The following is a 20,833-nucleotide window of genomic DNA, read 5'->3' on the forward strand; positions in this document are numbered from 1 at the left end:
CAGAGCAGGAGAAGCAGAGTTTGTGTTGCTCAGTCAGCAGGATTCCAACTGTGACTTTCAGCATGTGTGTGAAATAATGAAGCATTAACATCAATGAACTTCACAGCCTTGTTTTATCTCTGGTCTTGGACTGTATGAAATTGGCCTGAGCAGTCCAGCTTTAGATGTTTTGTATAACAGGCATCAGAGTAAATATAATGCAACAACTTTACATTTCATGCTTGTTTCAACTAAACTGGAGAAACTGGAGAAATTTCCTAGAAGAAAATCTGAAAGTAGTTAGAAAGTAGGGATGCACGAGTACAAGTAGAGTACTAACGTCTAGCTACTTGCTGATACTCTGCACCGACACAAGTACTCATTAATGCCATCAAGCTTAAGTCATATTCAATACATAAACGATACTGGTACCGTTATTGGTGCATCCTTATTGAAAGGGAGACATTGTGAATAAAGAATAGTAACTTATTTTGGATTTGATGGTTGTTAAATCCAAATGGTTGAACTGCTACTCCCCTTTGAACTGCTACCTTATGGTGGTGGGGGAGTTTGAGCACCTGAATGATCCTAGGAGCTACGTTGTCGGGTTTCTTTTTTTGCCCCCTAGTAGGGTATCCCAAGGCAAACAGGTCCTTGGTGACAGGTCAGACTAAAAGCAGTTCAAAAAGCCCAGATGGACAAACAACAAAAGAGAAGCGTGATGTCACCCAGTAAGGCTCAGCTGGGGCCTCACCCTGGAGCCAGGCCTGGGGTAGGGGCTCGAATGAGAGCGCCTGGTGGCCGGGCCTTTGCCCGTGGGGCCTGGCCGGGCCCAGCCCGAAGGGACGACGTGGGCCCCTCCTCTTCCTCCTGTGAGCCCACCACCCACAAAGGCTACTGTAGGGGTCGAGTGGAGTGTGGATTGGGTGGCAGGGGCCTCGACGACTCGATCCCCGGACACAGAATCTGGTTTTGGGACATGGAACATGACCTCACTGGGCGGGGGAGAGAAGCCTGAGCTTGTGCGGGAGGTTGAGAGATACCGTCTAGAATAGATACTATGGTCGGGCTCATCTCCACGCACAGCTTGGACTCTGGAACCCAGCTCCTCCACTCTTCCACTCCTCCCTGGTGACTGAACTCCTCACCCTATCTCTGAGGGTGCGCCCAGCCACCCTATGGGGGAAACTCATTTCAGCCGCTTGTATCCGGGATCTCGTTCTTTCGGTCATGACCCAAAGCTCATGACCATAGGTGAGGGTGGGAACGAAGATCGACCGGTAAATCGAGAGCCTCGCCTTTTGGCTTAGCTCCTTCTTCACCACGACGGTCGAATAAGAGCCCCAACTTCAGGCCTGGCTCCAGGGTGGGGCCCCACCTGCACCTTACCGGGCGGCGTCACGCAAAATTCCTTTGTTGTCAACAGCAGTCTGTTACAAACTGCCAAGCACAAGATTTTTCATATGTTTGAAAAGAAGTGTTGTTTTTTCACTCCATATAGCTGTGGCTTAAATCTCCAGTCTTTCCAGGTGTCCTCTGCCCTCTGTGACATGTGAGCCCCTGATCGTGAACATCTCTTCAGCCGATCACAGACGAGGAGGCGGGACTATCCCTGAAAACCTTTGCACCAATGTAAACACGGCGATGCAGGCTGGTCTGATGTCACTGCAGCTCCAAAGTCCTGGAGGATGTGTGTCTCTGCTGCTCAGTAATGGTAGACTCTGATCGGGTTGTTATCGTCCAGGCCCAGCTGGACCAGGCCGCTCTCGGAGGAGAGAGCCCCTTAGTGAGCGAAGAGAGGTCTGGGAGGTCAAAGTTAAAGACAAGAGCAACGCTGACCTCTGACCCTGAGTCCAGGATGTCCAATCTGACCCAAAGAACCATCTCATAACATTGCACAAATGAAATAGAAGAATATCTTAATAAAAGTAACTGTTTAACCCTGTTTTTTAAAGATGAATAAATACAACTGAGTGTGTGTGTCAATATACCTGCACCAAATGAACGATACACTGGCTTTTGACAAGAAACCAGATTTAGATTAGAGTCAAACCTTTATGAAGTTATTGCCTCATCATCACAATTGTAACTCAAATTAAGAGGTTTTCTAGTCACTTGTCAAGAGGCAAAGCACGTTCGAGTGTTCTTATATTTCACAGAAATCAATGTTATGTGATTTGAGATATTCTGATTAAAATGAGACTTCAGATGTGAGTGATTGCGGTGGATTCAGTGACAAAAGGATACATGCTGGTGTCTTTCTTGCGCATCGCTAACCACCTCTTGTTGCTGTTGATGAGGCTCTGCAGCCTCTGGCCGTCCGTCTCCTGTGATTTCTTTGAGGACCACACGCCATGTTCACTTTAACACACACACACGCACACACCCTGAGTGTTAGAGCTGTCACAAGCACAATTTAAACGGCGCATTCTGAATGAAAGATGTATTGGAGGAAGCGGTACCTGACAGGAGTGTAAGAGGAGTAAGTGGGTCTGGTCCTTTCTATGCCGGAGGGGACTGGGTCAATTGATGCTCCTGGGGAGTAGAAATGATTGAAGTAGATGCAACAACGATATCGGAGCTTTGATGATTCAGTGACGCAGCTACCTGGAAATATGCTGCTCCACCGGCTGTTGCTGAGCTGGTCCGAGGCTCTCAGCCCGCCGCTGATAGGCTTGCTGAAGAACGGCGTGGCTGTGGAGTGGCTGTGAGGTGGCCAAGCACAGGACGGCTGTGAGACCCGGACTGCGACTGCAGGAGGAGGACCTGAGGAGCCGGGGCTCAGGCGCCGCATGTTAGGAAGGAGTGGAGCATAAGTGGAGAAGGTAGAGTCTGCGGCTCCCCGCCCCTGAGGCAGCGCCCTCACAGCACCCAGGACGGTGTTGATCTGGTTGGAGATCTGCTGGAGAGAATCGCCCAATTGCCGGACTTCACCGGACTTCACTTGCACCGGACCAGTGGGATGACCCACTGCGGAGAAGATAAACATGTGCAGAGAAAATACAAGACAGCAGGTTAGGATGCCACTTTTCAGCGAGGTCGTACAGAGTTGTGCTGGGGCGGTGAGATAACGATTTACAAGAGAAGAACAAAAACACATTCAAACAAAGTGAAAAATAAAACAAATCAGGAATGGCTCGGTGTGTATCCGTGCGTTGAGTGTTACCTGCAGCGTCTGCTGCATATGGAGACAGACCCTCAGAAAGAGGCTGAAACAACACAGAAATCCAGAGCGACAGTCAATAGCAACATCTTAGTTACACACCAAATATAAAGCAGAAATGCAAAAGTAGACATTTAGTCACTCCTCTGCCTCTTTCTCCTCAATGAGATGAATTTCCATTTCACAGTGAAGTGCTCCTTCACAAGCACAGGCTGAGGTTTCCTCCTCACCTCTTCTGCCATGGAGCTCCCCAGCTGCTGTTGCTGCTCCTCCACACTCCTCAGGAGACGCTTCGCTCTCCTAACGCTCTGCTGCAGCTCCGCCACCTTTCTGGCCTCCTGCCCCAACAGAAGGAGAACAAATGAGCTCCAAACCAAACATATGAGATCGTGGGTCACCTCCTTCTTCCCTACCTGCCGGGGGTTTCTGATCATCTCCTGGGTTATGTCTCCCTGAGAGGAGCCGCTCTGGGCTGCAGCCTGCAGAGCTGCCTGCCTCCCCCGCAGCCGGCTGCTCTCTCTCTCCACCAGCACTTTGCTCTTTTGGATAGTTGCACCATGTGAGGAGACGTAATGCCGAAACCTGACGCATCCAGGAAGAGAGAAGAAGAGAGAGGTTTTTTTTTTGGTAATGCATTGTCAATATAAGCAGATTAAAATGCATTAAATCAAGTGGTTTAAACAATTCAAACAAAAGTCATGAGATGATTAGCTGATGATTACCGACACCAACACTTGCAGCCTGACACAATGTGAGCTCAATTTAGTTTAAGCCTTAAAACCCATGATGAGTAAAATTAATTGTGATTTATTTTATTTTTCCTATACGAGCATATAAATCAGTTGAATGACATCACATTAAGTCAAAAGTGAGAACTAAAGTGGAAAAATGTCATGTTCCAGTTAGTATGTAAAAAGACCCACTATTTGTGGTTGTGATTGAAATACAAAAGTTTTCATTGATGCAGAACGAACGACTACAGCTTTATTGGATGTGTCCAGCGTGCTTTCTTTTTTAAAATGTTTCAATCAACTGCAGGCTAAAATGTGTTTTTACAGAAAACAGAACTGAACTCATTAAAGTGTTTCTGCTGTAATTTCCATGTTACGTCTGTTCTTCAAGAACCAATCACCAATCTGAGGCAAGTAGCAAACTAAAGAACTTCTAAATAACTTGTAAATACAGAAGTTGTGCTTTATGAGCCCTAATAGTGACTCTGAGTGTGAGTCTGTTCTTACTCGTCCAAGCTGCCGTGGCTGTCGGCCACGGGAGAGGAAGGCGACCCGTCCAGGTCCTCCACGTGCAGCGACGGTTCCTTGCGATCACCGGGGGGCGCCGTCTCCTGTTGCTTCCGTTTGTCCAGCTCAGACCTGTGTGAGGAGCTCACTTCTGCAGCTTGATCCAGCGCACTGACAGAACAAGAGCAGAACATTTGTGAATTCCCAAAAACACGGCGAATTGTGCTCCACCTTCAAGCTGCTGCAGCCGATTCCGTACCTGAATTTGCGGCTGAGACGATCGCGTCTCTCCTGCAGCAGGGCTTCCTGGCTCTTCAGCTCTTTCTCTCTCAGCTCCAGCTGATCTGCCAGATCCCTCAGCTCTGACTCCTAAAGAAAAGACATTCATCCTCCCACTTTCTGTGAAAGAGGTGGCTATTTAATGTGTTGGGAAACTTTCTAACCTTGCGCGAGTGTGCCAGCTGAGTCTTCTGGATCTGTGTGTCCAGCTGGAGGCCAAGTTTCTCCAGCTCAAGAGTGTGTGAGGCCTGAAGACGCCCCCTGTCGTCCTGCAGAGCGGACTGCATCTGCTCCCTCTGAGCAGTCTCCTGGAGTACACACACAATTTCACACCATCACCACCAGTGGGAATTAATATCTGGAGCTATTGTCACACCCAACCAGTCCGACAATGTTATTTTTTAACAGGTTTAACACAAAGTAAAACCAAATCCAGCTGGAAAACAAACTCAGAATCTTTGATATTTTATATAGCATTGTATTGAGCCTACAGTTCTCTTAACCAATTCTGATATTTTAATGATCCTGTAAGTATTACAACAAAGGGTTAATGCATCATCTACGTTCCACATTTTACAAAAGTACAAATAAGAGAAAAAAGTTATTTTGTCATACTGCAATATGAAAAACGAGCAATATACATATTCATTCACTGAACAGCGATCAAGTAGTTTTCATTCATGCTCTGCAAAGTATAAATTAAATTTCTTGTCTTAACAACTGTTGAAAAAAACTCTGAGCTTTAAACCTCAATTTTTCAAGTATTCTTACTTTTACGAATTTAATTTAAAATTTGAATTTGTTGTTTTGTTGGTATTGAGGTTGTAATTGTCTGACCTCGTCCAGGTACTTCTCTCTGATGTTGTTCATCTCTCTCCTGTGGTCGTCCTTCAGCTGCTCCAGCTTCCGCTCATGGTCACGCTGCAGCTCCTCACGCACTTCCTGGAGCTCCTCACCCAGCTGGGGGGGGGGGGGGGGGGGGGGGGGGGGTAGGAGAAGCTGGTTAGTGTACAAAGTACCCCCCCCCCCCCCCCCCCCCCCCCCCCCCCACACACACACACACACACAAAAAAAAAACGTTGGATATTCAAACTGAATGCACATGTCGCTGATGTCATTTTGTACATGTGTGCATGTGTGTTCAGGCCGTGGTCTCATCATCAGCTCCCTCCTCCTCTCTGAGCTTTAGACTGCCAAACAAACACTGATGAGCACTAATCCGCTCCAACACCGACAGGACAAACACAAACTGCTGTTGAAGAGTTCTGATGACGTCACAACTTTCCAGGACGGGACGTCACAGGGTTGCGAGTTCACTGGAACAAAACACAGAAAATGTCCAAGATGCCAGGTCACCTCCTGTTTGATGGAGTTGACTTTGTCCTGGCGCTCTTCTTGCAGCCTCCTCCTCTCAGCCTGCAGCTCCTCCTCTGACTCCTCCTTCAGACGTTCCAACCCTCGGCGCTTCTCCTCCTCCAGTCGGCCGCGTGCCGCCGCTCGCTCCTCATCTATGCTGACCTGCAGCTCCTCGACCATGGCTTTGCTTTGCTCCCTGTGCAAACACGTGTCATCACACTCCTTCATTCACTCGGAGCACCTATTTGTTTTAAAAGGTCTTATTTTTCCTGTTGTGATTCTCACCGGATCTGCTGCTGCTGCACCGCTCTCTCTCTCTCGGCAGATCGCTTGAGCTCTTCCAGCTTCTCATCAGACTCCCTGCTCAGCCGGGCTTCCTCCTCTGTCCTCATGAAGAGGAGGTGATGTCGCAGAATCCTGCAGAAACACACACACACACACACACACACACACACACACACACACACACACACACACACACACACACACACACACACACACACACACCATTCAAAATATATACAATGGAATAAATATACTAATAAGCTCACAAAAGCCCCTAAATACGGTGGAATCCTATTGGTTTAGCTCAATTCACTCTTCCACATGAAACCAACTGGACAAAAAGTAAACAATTCATTACGATCAAATAGTTTAGGACAGGGGTCTCCAACCTTTATGACCAAAACAGCCATTTTTGTCACTTTTCACCAAATAAAACCTGTGTAGAGTCTCACCAAAAAAATGCTCAACCTTTAAAAGGACAAAAACACTATTCATAGATTTGTACAGTTTTACCAAATATATTAAACTTGTTAACAGTTTTGTTAAATTTCATAACAATATTTTTTGTCATCTTGCTTCTTTTGTCTTATTTCACGTTTAGTTGTGGCTTGAATCATTTCAGCTATTTTAACTTTTAGGACATTTTTAGCCAGAAGAACATGTGTCTGGTGTACTAATAAAATAAAGAACCATATTACCTGTGTGACAACTAATAAGGAGATCATTTTGGCCATTCTGAACGTAATAAAGCCAACAATGTAATATCTTTCCAATAATAGAATATTATTTACAACAATGATTGAGTGTGTTGCAGAATATCCTCAATGAATGAATGCAACGACTATCCCATGCAATATCCCTATTTTTCACAAGCAAACTCCACATCATTGGCTGTAGTTATGACATTTAGAAAGCATTTTCTTAATGCTACCTCAATCATGTATTTACATGACAGGCAAAATGTTATTTTGATAATGGGGCAAACATGCTATTACACTACTGGCAGGTTATTACATTCTGGGTTTTATTACACTGCAAAATGCCAAAATTATAACATTACTGGTTGTTACGACGTCAAATTTAGCGAACACCTCATGGAGCCACTCCAGCGAGGCTAAAGAGCCACATGTGGCTCCAGAGCTGCAGGTTGCAGACCCCCCGGTTTAGGAGTTTAAAGGAATTTGGGGGCTTATTCAGGTTTACATTATAAATTCAGTGTGATCTAAAGTCTGATGCTCGTCTACGTACCTCAATCTTTCTTCACTCTGCTCCTTCAACCATCTCTCCTCCTGCTCCTCTTCTTTATGCAGCTGCTCCTGGAGAAAATCAATCCTTCTTTCTTCATCTTCCAACATGGACTCCCTCTCTCCTTCCAGCTCTCGTTTAGAATTTCTCTTCACCGGGTAATCGTCACTTTCCAGAGCGATCTCTTCTGAGTGGTAGGAGCCAGAGAACGAGTGCGAAGGGCTGACTCTGTCAAATTCATGGACCAGACGCTTGTCTTCATTTTTGGCCTCAACATGCCTGTAGAGAGCATGGTGACAGTGTGTGACCATCATTGTTGAAAGAACTTTTGAGCTGCTGGAAACATGACGTTTGGTGAATAACGATAACAGGTTCTGAGAATCAGGAAAAGTGTCTGTATGTACTGAACATGTCTGAAACCCCATCTACAAACACTCTCTAAGGGAAGGTTTCTACCATTTAAAGAAGGAAAGGGTCACTGTTGTGCCGGGAAGCGACGCGGCAGCAATACTGTAGTACTCATCAAGAGTTGAAAATGGTGCAGAAGGTAAGCTTTGTGCTTTTCTTTTTGGTGACGCGTTTGCTCAAGATGTTCTGGATACTTCAGGCTGCAGTTCCTATCACACATGCAGCTTTATTTCTCTCCATCGGGTTTAGTGTCTGAGCACCAGGACTGGCTAAGAACATGCTATGAATCTTGTGAGGCCGTGTAGAATAAACAGTGTTCAGTATTTTTTGGATGGGATAAAACGTAATGTAACAATTGGGTTGTTTTTTTCTATAACAGGAATAGAATTATGTGTATTTCTCTAACAAAAGGCCTATTTACAGAGTAGATTCATGTTTTTTCACTGATTCAAATGAATAACAAACCGTTTGTCGGCGTCAGAGTCTGTCTCGTCTTTTTCTTCAGAATTCTCCATCACACTGACACTGTCATACACGTCCTGAAACTCCAGTGATTCCTCTGACAGCTAAAAGACACACAAGCAGAACCGTTACAGGTCAGGCAGATGGAGAATAGTTCAATGAGGGAATGAGTGCACGATGAGTGCACAAGAGAAATGCACACGTATAAAGACACACACAAACAGAACCGGCTGTAGATGAGCTAAATGTCAGATTATATCACCAGTGGCGCAAGGATTTCACAGCATTTTAAGTGATTATCGAGGTCAAAAGTCTCTCTCAAAATGATGAAAATTTGTCATTTCTAATATAATTTTGGTTAAATAAAATGAAAAGTGACAGCATCGCCCTTCCACTGAGCGATTCGCCATGTGGTTATAATGAAATGAGCTCGTTTCAGTCCTTTCTGAAAACTCAGACATAGTATATAAACAGGAAAGTACAACAAAAAGTAATGTTTCACTAAAGTAATGACAGTAAATACGGAACATGTGGAGAATATGATGAGCAGGTGAAGGAAGAGCATTAAATTGAAGTGAGGAAACAATTGTAATTGTAGCAGTGCAGGTTTGAGGGATTGTACTTGTTGAGAAGGCAGTTCAAGGCTCTGGTCACCGGACATAACCAAGTCCTGCAACTCTGGTTCCGTCGTCTCCTCAATAGGGGCCAAACGGCTTCCTTCACTGTCCTACAACCAAACATTCACACAAGGCTGTGAGTCCCACCAAACCAAGCAACATGTTCATATCTGAATATTCTAACGGAATCAAAATGAAGCATTGAGAAGGTTTCCACCTCATACTGCGGGCCTCCTGTGAGCTCCTCCATATCGAAGAGGAGATTCTTCAGCCGTGTATCTGAATCAGTAGAATCGGGCTAAAAAAAACAAATATCCGGTTACATTTATAGACACTCAAGAGGTATTTCATTCTTTAAGCTCCAAGGTGATAAAATAGCCTAATTTTCAGAGCCGGGCAAGCAAGGGAAAACGTTCTCCTTTTGTCTGCGTCCCAGAACACTGAGAGCACCGCTGCCCCGGAGACCCTGAAGCGGTGTGGTTATCATCACGGCACAGTATAGTAGAGAGAATAACAGCTGATGAAGTCATGGGATGTTACCTTGGAGGATGTCCTGATAGGTTCCAGCTTGCGAGGACACCCCCAGAGAGCGGTGGCAGATCCAAAGACGGGGTCCTGTGACGGTGCCTGAGTCTCTCTGATAGGAGGCAATCTGCCAAGTGAGGGCAGTAAGAGTTCCAATGTGGAACTCAGACCCTGGAAGAAAAAGACACACAGTCAGTGAGCCAGGGGGTCAGCTTTAATCTAAGGATCAGCTTTAATCGCCACTTCAATTTTGCTTCTATGTCATTGCTTCTGTTTGTGCGTCATTCTTGGAGTAAACCGGTGAAGACGAGTCGACTGGGAATTACTTTAAATACACTGAGAATCCCTCTCACATTACAAACCAAGATTCAGAATGTTAGTTCGCCGTGTTGGGAGCCGTGGCGGGGTTGGATTAGGCAGCAGGCTCTAGATGCTTTGTTTACTTTTGGTTACATGTGAGATACATTTATAAGCCACGCAGATTAGATCTCTCTATGTGCAACCATTCTCCTGACCTCCCTTCATTTACATTTTGTTGTACTAATTTCATACTATATTAACCATTCGATACACTTTCTTTCTTCAACCCTGCAATATACAATTCCTACAAGCCTTTTTCTGTATTTTTGACGCGTCGTTAACATTGAAACCGAACAGAGGTCCAACTGTGGAGTATAGGTCTTTACTCATAGGTATGGATATTCTTTGTACTACAGGCTAATTTACAGTGGCCCGACAGATTTTATTATATCATAAAACCTTTACACACGCGTCTCATATCAGCTTTAAAAAAAATCGAGTCCCTCCTGATTTTACCCATTAGGCAAGAGAAGTGACAGAAAAGATGAGAACAAAATGAACCATCACTCACTCCAGGTGTCTTGAGTGGCTCCTTCTTCTTCTTCTTCTTCTTCTTTTTCTCTTTCTCTTTCTCTTCTTTCTTTGTCTTCTTTTTCCCCTTCTTCTTGTCTCCTGGGGCCCCGGCGGTGGCAGCCAGCTGGGCGCACTCTCGCTCCTGCTCCACCAAGCGGCGATACCGCTCGTCGACAGGGTGATCATAGGTGGACTCGTCGGTGGAGAAGTTGAAGTAGTAGATGTCTCCTTCCTCACTCTGGCTGTGGTCAGGAGGAGGAGGAGGAGGGGAGGAGCGGTCACGTGAGCAGCGCGAAAAGAAAATACAGTTGATGGTTGGTGTACTTGTGAATTAACTTCTGTCAAATATTTGTGTAGCCAACAGTGACATGTGATTACTTGGACAGTAAAAATGAAATGACGTTTATCAGCTCGGTTCATTGTTTGATACAATGAAGACCACTGATTGGCTATTCAGACTCTGTAACCCTTCATCACTGCTTCATATTAATCTGAATACATCACAGTAAGAAACCAAAAAGTGTCTTGATGTGTTAGTGAGCTGTGAGGGTGTGCAGGAAATGACCACTTCTCTGCGGCTGACGTCTCCATGGACCTGTCCTCATAAGCCATTCAGAAGGTGGGTCTCAACTCACCAAGGACTCCACTCAGGAGGCAGCTGGGTAACAATGCCCTCCCTGGCCAGCCACAGGAGCTCCGGCTCGGTGTCGGGGTCAATGCCGATTTGTTGGGCATACTGCAAGACCTCTGATCAGACAGGCGGCCAAACAACAAGAAAGATAGAAACAAAAACACACAAAAATAACGTAAGAGACTGAGGTCAGATCCAAAACCCAACAACTGATGCTGATGGGATCAGATCATTTTGTCTCAATTTCCCTCCTCGATCTTTCCCCGTGGAAAAATATACATCTGAATGAAGTTTCTGTTCATCTGGATCGTTTTTATTCCAAAAGTAGGAAGTTTCAAAGACCTAAGTGAAGCTGGTCCAACGCCAAGTAACATGGCGATGAAAGCTTCCAGAAATCCTGGACTAAATACATAGAAAAGCATAACTTAAAAAAAACGGACCTAAGGCATCCAGTGTGGGGAAAAAGTAGATGCAATTCAAATAAAATGATTGATCACCTCACTTTGCTGCACACAAATAAGTTTTCTTCATGTGGCTAATGCTTGTACTTAGAGGCATTCAATTCATCACTCCCTTTCGCCACTTCAGTGAAATAGACTCAGCATTCATAAAGCTCTGGAGTAATAGTTATGACAAAGCAATGGCTGGACAGCAAATATGCCAAAACACGGATATCTTAAGCTTAATCTTAAGATCAATATCATATCCTCTTCTTGTGAAGGTGATGCTATTTTCTGGACTTTGCCAACAGCTAGAAAGCAGCACTTCGGGGAGCAGTCATGTGACTTGTTTGTTTTTCCCTTGGTAATGTTGTGAAGTGGGAAATGTGACCTTCCTGACTGGTAATTATCCCAGTTGCAGCTTTGTGGGGGCAGTTAGAAAAAGCATGGTTTGTATCAGCTGGCAAAAATAGGTCCTATCAAAAGGATCATTTCAATGGGTGATGGTTTAATTACAATAAATATTCATTCAAATGGATCCAAATAGATAATTCTCCTTGGGCCTGGAGAGCCTATATCTAATAATATAGTTGCTGCTGCCAATTAAGCATATTGTGCTGATCCCAGCACTATTATTAGTGTCATTACTATTCCAAGATACCTTGCTCAGATGGTAGGCTGTTCTCGTTAAAGATTTCCTCAAGGATCAGCTGGCCTCCGATTTGGGAATCTGCACTCATGGCTGCTGCAGGATCAAGTGAAGAATACAGGTGAGCGACACGAGACACAGTGGAAGCACAGTTTGTCACAGTAGCAGCAATTTAAGTGATTTGCAGTGGTGTAAAGGAACGAAGTGAAACTACTTTGTTACAGTACTTAAGTAGTTTTTCGGAGTATCTGTACTTTACTTGAGTTTTTATATGTATTGCGACTTTCACTTTTACTTGGCTACATTAAAAAGAAAACAAATGATACTTTTACTTCGCTACATTTATACAGGACACCGTCGTTACCTGTTAACGACTGTGAACGACTATTTAGCATTGCAGGACTTGTCTTCAGCCCAGGAAGCCTGAACCCTCGCAATTTTGAAAATCAACTTCTGCTGAAGATGAACAGCAAATTTGTGGATTTTAATTAAGGAAAGGAGGGAGAGAGGGAGCAAGATGTGAAGGGAGTTGAGGGAGGGAGGGAGAGTTGAGCTTAATAAAGCCTGTGAGAGAAAAGAATATTTCTAGCTGTTTTGTCTCTTTGCACTTTTACTTTTGATACTTAAGTACGTTTCATATGACCTACTTTAAGACTTTTACTCAAGTGATTATTTTATGGGTGACTTTTACTTTTACATAAGTAGATTTCAAGCAAGGTATCTGTACTTTTACTCAAGTATGACTTTCAACTAGTTTTTACAGCACTGGTGATTTGTAACGCGCATCAATAGAGAAACGTGACATTAATATTACATTTTGAACCATTGTCATCATCTTCTTGAACCTGTAATCCAAACCAACCTGCAGGGTTAATATTAATAAATGTGAATTACTTCCCATTCACTCCTGCACAGATAAAGAAATTTCCTCAATTAAAGTTGAAACAGAAGGAAAGTATTTGGGGATTGTGATGTCCACAAATGTGTTAAGAAGAAAACAATAACAATATCGTAGTAGAAATGAAAGAATCACTTGGTGGCTGGCTGTGTAGAGATCTTACCATCCTTGGGACAGTACTTTTATCAAAGGCAGATGGTGTTTCTACACTAATTTATCCATGTCAACAAGATTTCCATCAAGTTTTCTGACTTTTATAAACAGATTTTACTTTTCTGGAAAATGATATTTTCCCACAATTTTTCGCCTCACAACTCAACTCTATGGAATAACAGGATGGTAACAATAAATAGAAAATCTATATTCAAGGGAACTTGATGAGGGTATGAGAAGGGTCTATACTTTGTGACTGATTTGCTTGAAGAGAGAGGACATTTCATTGATTTACAAACCTTTATCATTAAGCGTAAATTTAGTTGTTCCTTGTCAGAATTTACCAAAGTATGTAAAGCAATTCCATCACCACTGATTCATTTGATTCAAAACATCTTACAATATTCTAATGTGTTTCCAGTATTACCAGAACTATCTATTGGAGGATGTAATTAAAGACAAACGGATGTAACTACAGGTTTATTAGAGAAGTAGTTAAAACAAAACATGTTTGCCACTGCGAAAGACAAATTTATCAACATTTGACTTTTCATCGGATGCGTTAGAAACAATAAACAATATCAAATCAATTCTTTTGATTTGATCCATACTAAAGAGTTCACAGACCTCCTGTTGCTGTGTGGACAGGTACCAACACCAACTTCACACACTTTATTAAATATAACCTCCTAAACAATGTTGACAACTGCTGGTTCTATCTACCTACATTGTCTCTCATCGCTATCATCATCTATGATGACTTTTTCCCTCATTGTTCTCATGCGCTGTTCCATCGCTAATGACTGTTTCTCTTCTTCTTCACTTGGGTTCAATGGCAATTGGGATCCGTGACGTTGCACTACTGCCATCTGCTGGTTCTAGCTCGTCCGTACCATTTCCACCGCTCCAAAAAACATCAAAGAAGATGAATGGTATGTTCCTCTTGAAACATCAAAGACAAAGTTATTTTATGGGAATTTAGCCCCATTTTGTGATGTCATATATATTAAGCCACACCCTGTCACGAAATATGCAAATTGGGACACGCCCACAACAGAATGTATATATATATTAAAAAGAAAAAAAAAAAAAGCATAATTACTTTCCAGTCTTCTTTGTGTTTTTTTGGCTCAATTTTCCTACAGTTTTCATCCAATTTTCACCATTCTAGTAACAAAACGTGCGACAGGATGCCTTTCTGTATCATTCTAAGCTCTGGAAATAAGATTGTGCTCTGACACATGGCACCACGAGAGGAAGTACTTCCTCCTCTTCCCAAGATGGGCCTGTGTGGGCGGAGCCAGTCCAACTCACGCAGACACAGCAGATTCTGGATGCATCTCCTATGGTCCAATATTCAAAATGGATGAAAATCAACTAAAAGCTGGATTTGGGGCAATAAACTTTAAATATAACATTTTTGGACCAACGAGGCCATGTGAAAGTGTTAAACAGCTGTATAATATGACCCCTTTAAATTAATCCAGGCTCTTCTTTTTGCAAACTGGAGAGGAAAACTCACCCATGTGCAGACAGCTATTAAATGTTCATAAAGGAGTTCTCCTGAATTACTGTACTTATTCGTTCCACAACATTGAAGTAGATTTTATTGCTGAACTGTGTCGGGACAGTCAGTAGCGATTCCTAACCTTTTAAAGAGCTTAGTGTTCATAATTTATAAATAGATAAATCATTGTTTCCTCTGCATTCATGTAGGAGTGGCGGGCCAGTCCGAAGTACAGCAGCCTTCAGTGGGAACACTTTGCATTATAATGGCTACACTACTATACACCGGTACGCCAGATGGCCAGTCCACCCCTGCATACGAAACACACTCTGTTGACTTTAAGTGCATCCAGTTTTTCCCTGCGTGACATCCTGTCAAGCTGTGGGCACTTCTGAGTGTTTCCTCTGACATACGCAGCATGACGGTGCGTTACCCCTCTGGTACGTCGGCCCGTCGTGTTGTGGATGCTGACGTGTTGAGGGAGTTCGCACTATGGTTGTGTCAGCAGCTGCGGCAGTAACTCTGTCCCTTGATGTGAAGCAATAACACCATCTCTATTCTATCACCGCGTCAGTTTTCAGGACATTTGGAATTACCCCCTCGGGCTATAAAAGCAGACAAGAACACTCAGAAGGAGGACGTCAAAACAATCTCCCTCTTATGTCTCTCTTCTCCTCATCAATCTATTAATCCAGTATTTCAAATAAGCATATCATTCTTTATAAATCCTGTCTGCTCCACTGTTCCATTGCAGCTCATTGCTGCATGCAAGTGTTAAAAGACTTCACCAAACCTGCTCTCTTCCTTCACTTGCTGGCTGAGCAGTCACATATGAAGCTTTATCTCACCAGGACCGAAGCAACCTTAGCTTTAATTGACTAATCGCTGCCGGCTCACTCGTATGGAGGCTGGACTTCACGCTAAGATTCTGACCGTTGTGTTTTGTTGTTGTTGTTTTTGTGCTTCACCAAAAACGGGGAACATGAAGAGAATCAGACAAGCTTTCATATTTTCTGAAAGCGTTCTGTCCGAAAGTGATTTTCCTCATCGTGTGACTCGTCCCCGTAAGCTTAAGTCCGGTGGACTCGATCTGTGACATCCACGACATGAATAACTCGGAAGAACAAAGTAAAGACTTGTAGTGTTCTTATCTCGCCTTACACTACCCACGCAGTACACATGTTCTCAGTTGACTGCTTTTTTCCAGGTCCGCATGTTAACTCTCACGAATGTCTTAATCACCCCATGACCTGTACCAAACCGGAAGTGGCATAGACTACACTAACCGTCTACCAATACATCCTTTACAAATAGTGTAACGTCTCTGCAATTGTGTTCTTGTTGCAATGTTAAGGTTCACTGACAATGTTCTGTTTGTTCCTATTCTGTTGTGTTACTTGAACGCACCATTAGAGTGAGTAAGCCTATGTATGTGTGTGTGTGTGTGTGTGTGTGTGTGTGTGTGTGTGTGTGTGTGTGTGCCCGGTTGGAGAAGAAGCAATGAAGGAGCAGTCAGTTATTCTAATAAAGCGACTTTACACACAGACCCGTCTTCCTTTCCAGCGTCCTGCGGGACGCGACAATAGTAACGCACAGTAACTTGGACACGTAACTTTAATCTGATTTCTGGTTCGAACGCATGAGATTACTCGTTACTGAAAAAAGCTGTCACGCGTTACTAAGTAAGATGTTACCGCCGTCCCTGCTGGTCATGGGAGTGTGTCTGCTCAAACGTGTTGAGCGACATCTTAAGAGTTGAGTGGTGATGTGGACTGTTTTATAGGAGGAGTGACATTTGGTAAAGACAGTAGTGATGCATTATAACAAGCACATAAAAGTTAAACGTGAGAAATAAAAAAGGAGAAAAAAATCAAATTCCACTACAAGTGAGACTGGCAGTGAGGTGACGAGTGCATTTCCCTCCCAGAGCCAACTGGACAAGTCAAGGATAATTATTACCTTAGAACTAACAACTTTGCTAAAACCATGTCTATTAATGACATGATCTTAATTAGCTTTGGCGTTGTTGCACGTTAGTCATTGTCCTTACTGATTGGGCCTGAGCGAGGGATTGAACAATGTGTCTCCATGTCTTACCATCAGCTGAAATCTCCACAGCAAGCAGGTTGTGGTCTGATACTGAACTCCTGACGTCAGACCCCTACAGCTGAGGTCTTGTTAGCAAAGTAGCATTAGTGTTGAAGAATTGCAGTTACTGTGAATTTGTGAGAACGTGCACACTGGAGGATTCAGGTTTATGCATAAATAGATTTCATGCTTCACAGCCTTGTTTTATCTCTGGTCTTGGGCTGTATGATGTTGGCCTGAGCAGTCCAGCTTTAAATGTTGTGTATAACAGGCATCAGAGTAAATATGACGCAACTTTAGATTTCATGCTTGTTTCAACTAAACTGGAGAAATTTCCTCTAAGAAAATCTGAGATCTGAACCTTCACAGTTTCTCTCAGTGCAGTCGATGCTGCAAAACACCAATGCATTTAAAATCTTTAGAAATACGGTTTAATTTATAAAAGAGTTTCAGAGATTTATAAATAAAAACAGGGTTCCATCACTGACACTTTTCAAAAATGTATTTTATTGACAGCTGGATATCAACAATACATCACACACAATGAGATGTTAGAAAGTAGGGATGAACCGATTCCACTTTTTAAAGGACGAGTACAAGTAGAGTACTAACCTTTAGCTATTTGCTGATACTGAGTACTTAACAAATGCCATCAAGCCTATTTCATACTTCAAACATAGATTGTTGGTGCATCCTTATTAGAAAGTCAGACATTGTTAATTAAGACAGTAACTTATTTTAGATTTGATTGTTGATAAAAATCACCAAACAATAAAAAGACAGCAAAGCAAATTCTAAGCAAATCTAAATGAACTCAATCAAGTCATGAATATCTCAGAGGTGGCAGGTGTCAAGGGTTGTTATTTGACGAGAATAAAGATTCAGAAATTTGAGAAGAAACAAATTGATGTTAAGGCCATTCTTTTTCAAAGCAAATCGAAGTGAATTTAAGAATTATTTTTAAGGTAAGCAGGGAACCAGAGTTGCTCTTTGGCCTATGTATCTCTGGTAGTGGACGGGAAGGCAGCGGTTTTCAACCTTGTCACAAGCCACAATCACACGCGTCTGTCTCGGACTGACTTGAATGCTGCAGCCGATGTTGCTCTGGGTGGTTCTGACATCATAGACCTTCATGTTTGACCGGCTGATACACAGGTTACCGCCGTTCTCCACCAGCAGGCCAGTGGTGCAGATGCTCTGCACATTCTGGTTGGCCTCCATGAAGGTCTGGGTGGGGGTTCGGCACCACAGCTGCTGCTTCTTCAAATAGCTTCATGAGGAGATCAACAATTAGTTTTGCACACGTTGTCGTGACGAGACACTGAACAAAGACATCAATGTAATCTGTGACTGCCAGCTCCTGCTGGATCAGGCGTTCAAAATGAAACAAAAGTATTTTCACCTTTTCCATGCTGGTAAGGAATTTCTGTCAAAAACAGTTTGGAGAACATGCTTATGGACAAATTGTTTGTAGTTGGACAGCGAGTTTCTGTTGGTGCACGGGTCAGAGGCTGACACATGGATTCCAGCGAGGAAGATCACTACAGTGAAGATGTTGGCCAGCTTGATGATGTTCATTATGTCTACAAAGAAAGAGAGAAATAAGTCAGGACACGGCCTTTACGCATGGAAATATGCATCAACACATATCCCGAATGTTATCTTACAACCAAAACTTTTACGAAGAGCTGAGTCTGTACTCTCCCAGAAAGGATGGCTTTTTTGCACAGGACCAGAATGTATGTGTGGCACCCTGGATAATTCATTAGTTGATATAATGTCCACAATTATTAGCTCATTTGATTTGTTTGGTCCACCATTATCATTTTTCTGATTAATATAATAAAAGGCATTGCGTCACAAGGAAAATTAACTTGCTTTTGTTTAAGTATTTTCATGGTGATCCCCACTTTCGCCGCTCGGGGTCAGTATTCTGCCTTTTTTACTGTAGGAAACTGCTGTTAATTGACAAACGAGGAAGAAAGCCCACGAAGTTAGTCTGTACTGCAGAGGAGTGAGTCAATATTAACAATATTCTGTGTTTCATCTGTATTTACAAGTGAGTAAAGTGGAGAAGCGCCATGTATATTCTTTTCTTCCACCCATCTTTCATTTGTGGTGCCATGTTTCGTGTTCGTCGTCTGTTAATTATAAGAAAAGACGGAAGCGACCGCTAGCATCGGATGCTAATATATGTTCACAACCAGTACTAGTAACCTTATGTAATTGTTTCGTTATACTATTTGTTTTTATGTATCTTCAATGTGTTAAACAGTTGGAAATGTATCGGTAAATATAAGCCACCATTAGCAGTTGTGTTTTTTGTGTTTAATATCTAGTAATATATGTTCAACAGTACTTCTACAATAGTAGTTACAGAAAGGGTGGAAGAAAGCCCAGCTAAATATTCAGTACAACAGTGGAGTGAATCAATACTGACAATATACTGTGCTGCATCTGTATTTACCGACTGAATTTGTTTCAAGTACCTTTATTGGCAGTGGATGGACTCCCTCACCATTGTGTGCAGGTAACATATGTTCCATGTGCCTGCAGAGTCTCAATGTTTTTGTGCTTTTGTTTGAGGTATAATGAAGTATGTGAGTATCAAGAGTGATTGAGGTTTGGATGTGTTACTGCCATAAGCCAATACAAAGAATTTTATGACAGGATGTGATCTGTCCTCTTGTATATTTACATTTCTGATATAATAAATCACTCATTTATCTAAAGAAGTCCTGATTCATAAGATCATGTTCAGTTTTTACTTCTTGAAAGATGTTAATTTCCTCTTTCTTGATAATCGCGCATGAGGAAGTTCACCGCTTCCTGTCCACTGTTTAAATGCTGAGTCCAGTTGTTCTGGTTCAAAATTCCCATCATCAACAATCAATTTAATGAACCCGGTTTCCTTTCTGATTATTAACTGTTTTATCTTCATGTGTAATATTTTTAAGGGGACTGACATGATAGGGTTTAAATTTGCATCATAGGCATTTTTCTCAGAAATATTTATTTCCAGATTTTGATAATAATTTCTGGACACAGACATTTTCTGATGAAAACAGGATTGTGAAAGATTTTTGAAGACATCCAGTGAGAGTTTTAGCCTCTTTTCTTACTATAAGTTGTCTAACAAGATGTCATTTTACTCACTTTCTGCCACATTTTTATCACAGAGGAAAAAACACTGTTGTAGTTAACTATTGGCACTACAACGTGTAATTAATCTTTAACAAAACTGGAGTGTTTAAATTCTCCCCTGTGCAAATATTTTAATGAGTGACTCATGGAGGATTAATAATAGTTTCCTATGTGTACAGACATGTACACTGTACATAATGTAGAAAATGTACACAATGATCCTTAAAGTCATAACAAGACAAAAGTCTCAGGAAGCCTTTAAAAGAAAACAGTTTGCCAGGAAAGTGAAAAGTTGAAGTTTCAGTGGTACTTGACACAAGTGCGAGTAATTCTACTTCAGTAAAGAACTCAGTATTACCATTACTACATTAAATTACCGCAGTGAGATAAACGTCTGAATACATTAATGCACATTTATTGTTTTGACAAAGTTCAAACTATTTGCTAAAGCAGTTAAATTCGTCCAGTAGAATCTACAAAGTGAGTACTTTCACTTTGCAGAGTGCATTTTGTAAACTACACATTCCTACAGAATACGAGCAGAACAAAAAGAGTGTTTCTATGATTATTAGTGAGAATGAAAAACAAACAAACCTGTTAAACCGGAGAGAGTGATGAGGAAGTTGTCTTGGAGGTTTCTTTACATCAAATGTCAAAAACTGCGACACAAACATATTCAAGGAACGTGCAGCCATATGCTGCCCCCTACTGGCAGGACAGTTGTACACGCGTAACACAGCAGCCATGAACAGAATCAACAGAAGGTAAAATAAATAAATAAATAAATAAAAAGAGCCAGTATTTGATGTTGATTTTTTTCGTGATTTGTTTTTAGCCCTATTTTCAATGAATTGTCAAAGAGTTTTTCTTCCTCCAAAGTCAAACTTTCAAAC

General features: G+C 42.5%; 1 long non-coding RNA gene across 1 annotated transcript; it reads right to left on the reverse strand.

Annotated features, from left to right (window-relative positions):
• Window positions 1–17,280: 17,280 nt before the first annotated feature.
• Window positions 17,281–20,656, reverse strand: LOC308123432. The gene is made up of 3 exons (XR_013936213.1): window positions 20,535–20,656; window positions 18,199–18,379; window positions 17,281–18,066 (listed from the first exon to the last, which is right to left on the reverse strand). It is a non-coding gene; the product is annotated as an uncharacterized lncRNA (long non-coding RNA).
• Between the last annotated feature and the right edge of the window lie 177 nt (window positions 20,657–20,833).

Source organism: Lipophrys pholis, assembly GCF_963383615.2.
Source record: "Lipophrys pholis genome assembly, chromosome: 18".
In the NCBI taxonomy this organism is placed as follows: Eukaryota; Metazoa; Chordata; class Actinopteri; order Blenniiformes; family Blenniidae; genus Lipophrys; species Lipophrys pholis.